Below are 7345 nucleotides of genomic sequence, written 5' to 3'. Positions count from 1 at the left end.
TTGGACAGCTGTTAGAAAGGTGAGAAGACATTATTCATTGTCTGTTCAATCGAGTTCTATCTAAGCTATTGAACTTCCTATTTCTCAATTTTTCTTGCGTAATTATTGCTCAAACAGTTTCAAGTGAATGTGAGTCCGAAATCGAGCACACTATCGCATTCTTTTCAACTTCCAGCTTAAGGCCACTTGCCTGCTCGTCCCAAAGGGAAATCAACAAAAAAATTCATTTCAACCGGATGGAATCTTTTTTTACATTTTCCACCAACGCGCAATTATCTCATCCAGACGTGTCCATCAAGGGTCCTTGTGAAGTGCCCATCTCTGCTTCTTTGACATTTTTGCGTGATATCCTGCCAGTTTGCTGCGCTGTTGTGCTTGTGAACAGCGATTGCTTTTTGCCCGCAATGGGAGCAAAGGACTCCATTTTGGCAAACAGACAAGCAGCACTGGAAAGTTAGGCTAGGTGTCCTGTTTCCTAGGACAGGTGGCTCGTAAAAATGTGTAACAGAGATTCCAGTCAATAAAGAAGTTAATTGGGCATTCCTTTCACTTTGCTATGTTATTTAAGATATCGTATAAAGCTACGATACTAACGATTTTGGATCTCCGTCTTCCTCTCCTTCGTAGAGTGATAGGATATAACCATTTCTCCTCCCTCTCTCTCTCTTATTATCTCTTATTTAAAAAAATGCGACATATGATTTTGAAATTGTACTTCATATGTATCTTTAATTTTCTTTGTCAATCTTAGTTGCCTCTCAGTCAGTTTTAATTTTCAATATCATTTTTCAATTTCAATTTTAAATTTTTAATTAAAATTTTGAATTTCAATTTTCAATGTTAATTTTCAATTTTAAATTTTAATTAAATTTTCAATTTTAATTTTCAATTAAATTTTCAATTTTAATTTTCAATTAAATTTTCAATATTAATTTTTAAATTAAATTTTCAATTTCAATTTAAAAATCGAATTTCAATTTTCAATTTTCAATTTGAACTTTCAATTTCTTTTTTCAATTTTAATTTTCATTTTCAATTGTCCATTTGTTCGTCCGTAGAGCGTGATGCGGCAACTACGTCAAACTTGAACTCGCGGGAGTAACGGTAGGTCCCGGAGTTTTAGTCAAAGAACGTAAATAGTCTGACTAAATTTTCTTGGATTCGGCAAGAACTGCTCGGGTTGACCAGACGCTTGCTTTGATCAGGCTGGAGTTGATGTTCTTGAAGTCCTGGGGTGGTTTTCCTCAAGTACCGGTGGTATGGTGGTTCGGCTGATTCCTTATCGGCGCGGATTCTACTTGTGGTCCGTTTACACTGGAGCCACGCGAAGTAGATAGCTTTTAGAGAGTCCTACTTTGTGAATCGTTTTCCACATGTTCACATGAAATAGGTCAATTTTAAGTGCCGTAGTTTCAACACTGAGTAACGACACGATTGACTCTGATCTCGCAACTATCTTTATTTCAGAAGAACAATTCTTATATAAGATGCTAAATTATACAAACTTAAATCTAAGGAAGGTCAATGTTATGGACGTGCTAAAACTAATGTCAAAGCCAGGGTCACCCACCTCTGAGTCTGCTAACTCAGATTGTTTTTTCATGTACTGCTTGTACATGCATTTCGGCTTAGCTAGCTGGTTTTTGCTTGCTTCGGTCAGTCGGTCATTCTTCCCGCTGATAATGCTGATTTCTGCTTCTGGCGCCGTCTACTAGTGCTGGATTATTAGGTTGGATATTGTTTTGTGCTTATTGCTAATAGGTTAGTGGGTCTGTATATAAAAGCATGCTGATGCATGCATATAGGATGATGTGTGCATATAGGGTAGTAGGTCTTGGCACTAGGTGCCAACATTCTCCCCCCACCCATTGAGGGACCGTCTTAGTGAACCGATGTGTACCCTTGCGCTAAAAAAATATTGTGGATCTTAAAACTAATTACTAAAAAATCTAATGTTAATACCAAAAAATTTTGAATCATGTGGGTGAGATCTCTAACATTGATAAGATACCAACGATAATTCTATCCGACCTGTTGTCTCCTTCGCCTTGTTGCGCGCCCTCGTAACCATTCTCCTTGGGCATTCCGTGAAGTACTAGACCTTTTTTCTGGTTGATCAGTGCGCATACAGGACTCTTGTTCCTCTCTTGAACTTGCTCCCTTTGGGAGATGCATGTTACCCATGCCAGATAGGAGGTGGCTTCTACTCCTTGAATTTCCTTGGTTACTGGCCCTTCCACTCTGGGCTCTTCAGTTGTGAATTGACAACCTTGGGCTTGTGGTCCGGGGTCCGTCTGCGGCTCTCCTTTTTGATTCGCAATGAGTGGGGAACTATGTAATCTTCCGAATTTTACTATTTGCTTCTTGCCGATGCACGCAATCAAACTTTGTCGTGGCTCGTTAGCTTCCGGTGTCCAAGCCGTCGTATTACCAACGACTTGATCTGCCTTGATATTAGGAGCTGATTCCGTCCAAGAGCGGTATTTTTTAGTAGTGGCTGTCCTTCTCCCAAATATGCCTGTTGTGGCCTCATAAGCTGGGAGATGATTTCGGCGCTTAACAACAGATCAATATTCTGGGGCTGCGTAAATTCAGGATCGGCTAAGCGCAACTGAGGTGAGATATTTCTTGGTGCTTGAATACGGTGGGATGGTTGATTGGGCCCTATATTCGGTAGTACAATGACGTTGATTTGATTCGGATTTGGAAAAAATTCGGAAAAATTTCGGATGCTATTTCATGTAGGTCTGGTCTCCACTTTTGCTCTAAAGGTTGTTGTGCTGATCAGGACGAAATGAGATCGTTCATTAGGCATACTAAAAGTGAATTCAAGGAGTTGAACCGCGGTTTAGTAGTCTTCAACTACTAAATGAGTCTTCAAAGCGTAAGAAATCCTCTTTTAGTGATGTAACTGTGGCGAATAATCTTCAGCCTGCTCAGCCGACTACTATGCAGCCGCTTATATCTCTGGCTTCCGAATATTTCTGAATTAATGAGCAATTTTTAAAAATATATAAATCCGATATGTCCTCGGCGGCATCGCTTCAAGTGATCCCAGACCCAATAATTCAAACCCCTGTAAATGTCATCAAACAGAGTAATCAACCGTCCAGACCCTCGGTACGTACTGATGCCGCAGATCACCTTGACGGTGATCCCACAATCGAAACACATTTTTGTTTCCCGGCTTGCCCCTGATACTTCGGAGATTGATATCTCGGTTTACATCAAAGCCAACACAAAAGTCAACATAAAGGCGGTGGATATTACAAAATTCAAATATTCATACACCAGGGTTACCCATCAGAATACTAGAGGGTAACGTAGTCAACTTCCCAAACCGTATTCTTATAGTTCTTTCTTTGTATCTCACATTATTGTATTTACAGAAACTTGGTTAAAACCGGAGATCTTAAGCTTCGAAGTTTTTCCCTTTTAGATGTGATAGAACTCTGCGAAGGGGAGGAGGACAGTTAATTTCTGTAGACTCCCAATTCGCTTCTGAGGAATTGGGAGCTATTCGTTTGGTTTTCGATCGTCTATCTGATGGTGATCAGCTGATAGCTCTGTGTGACTTTAATATCACAGAACCTATGTGGTCAAATGTTGCAAATTCATAGTCTTTACAGCATAACTCCCACCGCGACTTCCCTGCGGGCATGTTCGACATGTCACTCGGCCAAATTAACCACGTTAGAAATTCTTTAGGTCGGCTGTTAGACTTGTGTTTCTTTTCTGATGCTGATGGAATTACTCTTTCCAGAACTTTGCCCCTTTCCAACCCTGAGGATCCATATCATCCCACTCTTGAGGTTTTAATCGAAAACAATTCCTTAATTGACCTTAATCTCAGAAAATTTGTTTCCTTCGTAAGGCTGATTTTATGAAATTAAATAAGGTAATTTCGGAATTTGATAGGCCTGATTTACTGGCATGCGAAGATATAAACATCGCATTACAAAAACTGAATTACACTATGAACATATTTTGTGTGCCGCTGTGTGCTTGTGTGCCGTGAAAATATTCGTCTGCTTCAACGAATATGATTATTTTACAAGCCTTATAAATTTAAGGAACAGCATGAGTAGACTTTTAAATGAACAAAGAGTATCTGGCTGAACAGTTACTCAGGAGTAGCTCGGTCCCATTTCACCGTGCTTATCGCAGAATGTTATAGGAGTTATATTCGCCGCTGCCGGATTCAGTTTACTCAGGATCCGAAGCAGTTTTATAACTTTGTAAACACTGAGCGTCAACAAGTATCTTTTCGCCCACTGCTTACGTTTGAGAACTTTTATGCGAACACTAATCAGGCAATGGCCGATCTCTTTGCAGCAGTACAGCCCAGCGTTACACTTATAATATCCAATCAGCCAACCTTATATTTTGCCCATCTTTTGATCAAAGTGGTGTGTTATCGGATCTTCTTAAGGTCAAACCCGTGTATTCGCCAGGCCCTCATGGAGTACTAGGCTGTGTTCTGAAGAACTGCGCCGAGGCTCTGTGCAAACCGATCGTTAAACTCTTTAATTTATCGCTGGAATATTCGATCTTTCCCCTTATGAGGAAGGAATCTTTCATTATTCCGCTGCATAAAAAGGGAAAAAATCCGACGCTGCAAATTATAGAGGAATATCTAAATTGTCAGCAATTCCTAAGCTTTTTGAAAAACTTAGCACTCCACATTTGCAACAATAGTAGTTCAATAGTAACTTCCTGCCAGCATGGCTTCATGAAGCGCAGCTTACCACTACCAACTTATTGGAGCTAACATCTTTTATGACGGATGGGTTCCGGAATGGCTTACATGGCGACGTTATTTACACTGACTTCGGTAAAGCATTTAACTCTTTTAACCTTTCGCGTCTTATAATTAAACTCAGTCTTTTGGGATTCCCAACTGATCTTCTTATCTGGATTTCGTGCTACTTATCTGAGAGAACCCAACGTGTTTCTCGCGTTTAGTCCGCGCAACATCTGGGGTCACGGAAGCCATGTTGGACCCCTACTTTTTACACTGTTTGTTAACGACTTGCCTCTTGCCTTAAGCAATTCACTTGTGCTTATGTACGCTGATGACGTTCAGCTGGGCCTTCAGTATGAATTCACTAGTGCCCAGTCTAGACTTCAATCCGATTTGGATAAACTTCAAAATTGGTGTTTGCAAATAACCTAAAGCTTAATGGATCGAAATGTAAACTCATGTCTTTTTACCGATCTAGTCCATACCAGGCTATGTCCTATCGCTAAGGGAAGACGTTAGAACGATTAACTCAAGTTAACGATCTATGTGTCCTTTTAGATTTGAGACTTAAATTTACCGACCATATATCTACAATACAGCTATGGGTCAATAAAGCTATGAGTGTGCTTGGTTTTATTAAAAGATGGTCAAAAAAATTTAATGACCCGTACATAACTAAAACGTTATATTGTTATATTGGTCCATCCGATTCTTGAGTATGGATCGTGTGTCTGGAGTCCTCAGTACGGAGTACACCAAGGTCACATTGAATCTGTACAAAAAAACTTTCGCTCTTAGTGGACTTAATTGGGATGAAAATCTTTACCTTCCCTCTTATCGTACTTTTACTAAACACTTTAGACTTTTACTAAACAACTTACCATCAATAACAAACCGTAAACCCTTAATCTTATTTATGGAAATGTAGACAGCCAGCACTTACTAACACGCGTTAATTTTAATGTTCCTAGTTCCTAAACTTTCGTGCTCTACTCCTCAGCCATTGTAGTTCGGCATTATGGGCATTATGTTCGGACTACAATGGTCTCTACCACATCTAGTTACTTTGCTCCACTAACAATCTTAAATCGCTCATATTAACCGCCTTAACTGTGCAACACTCTTCCTCGTGATATCTTTCTCCTACTCCTCGCTTAATCTGTCTCGGATCTATTCCCGCGATTCCAGCTGTACGTTACGCGGCAACGTCGGTCGGTTTGACGGGAGGTGGACTGTACGTACGCAATGGGAACCGCACAAAAAAAAAAAAAAAGGAAGGCACAAATTTATCCTGGACCAGGAGATTATTCGGCGCCCCAGGTTGTTTCCGGCAGAACTTTCCAGGCTTTGCTGCCTCTGCCACTTCCCACTTTTAGTGGAGGTTTACTGTTCTCGACCATGGGGGACACAAACCCATTCATAGGTCGGGTCGAGAAGCTTCAGCGGTTGCGGTCCTGCCTCGTGAGTCTGCCTTGGAGACTGTTTGATCATCTCTCGGACAAAAGGAGTCTATCGCAAATTCCTTGAGCGGAGATGCCGCATTTTGAAGAGCTTGGATTTGACGACGACATCAAATGCACCAAACTTTGCGGTGGGACGACGTAGTCATTTTCATCCAGGTAACTCTTCATTTGTTATCACAAACTCTGCGATGGTGTATCGGCGCCTAAAGCGACGTAGGCAAATCATCGGCCAGCAGATCAAAAGTGGATCAAGACTGGTCAGTCTAAAAGGGGCAGGAAATGGCGCGGGAGAGGGCAGACCTTCTTTTGAAGTTTAAATAACCTACCGCAAGCCGGACGTGTTGAGGAGAGCAAAAATTTTTAATCTCTTTTTTTTTTGTGTTTGTTCGTGCCGGATTGCAAATGGCACGCGGCCGTGCAAGTGCGAACTGCAAGTTTTTTTCCGCCTCGAAAGAAACGGAACTGCGGGATCGCAACAAGCCGCGAGTGAAAGACAGATTCAACATCTAGCCGGTACCTGGAGTGGAACACGTGGAATACATGATCAGCGCCGGAGGAGAGGCGCTAGGAATTTTGCGAGGAGAAAAAGAACCCGACGAACCGGGCCCACGTTTCCCGCAACCCCGAAGAGGACCTCTCGAGGGAAACACCTTGGAAAAGGGGGCCCCATCACTGGAAAGCTTCCGGGGTCCCGCACGTGTAGAGCGGAAGAGCGAGAGCGAGCGGAGAGCGAGCGAAGAGCGGAAGAGCGAGCGAAGCGGAAGAGCGAGAGAGAGAGGCGTCAACGTGGGACCGCCGAGCCCAGACATAGAAGGAGGAACAACGGAGAGAAGCGAATCGGGAAAAACCGCTGAAGAGCTCGGACTAAGGAGAACGGCAGAATCCACACATGTTCCGCGCTCTCTTCAAAAAAATGAGAAGAGACCACGTGGTGAAGAGGCCAAAAGCCGAAATCATGAAAGATCCGTAAAGAAGAATTGAAAAATTGAAACCGTTAATGTTGAAACAAATGTGCGGAAAAAGAAAAGAGAATTGAAAATTTTTAGAAGTTTAAGTTAACGCTATTGTTAAGTGGATCACACTAAAAAATGAAAATTGAAGAAATATGAAGTTTAAAGAAGAAAAAAAGCGAAAATTG

The sequence above is a fragment of the Drosophila ananassae genome, unplaced genomic scaffold (assembly GCF_017639315.1).
Source record: "Drosophila ananassae strain 14024-0371.13 unplaced genomic scaffold, ASM1763931v2 tig00000130, whole genome shotgun sequence".
Classification (NCBI taxonomy): domain Eukaryota; kingdom Metazoa; phylum Arthropoda; class Insecta; order Diptera; family Drosophilidae; genus Drosophila; species Drosophila ananassae.
The sequence above is the reverse complement of the archived record's forward strand: the minus strand, read 5'-3'. Positions refer to the sequence as shown.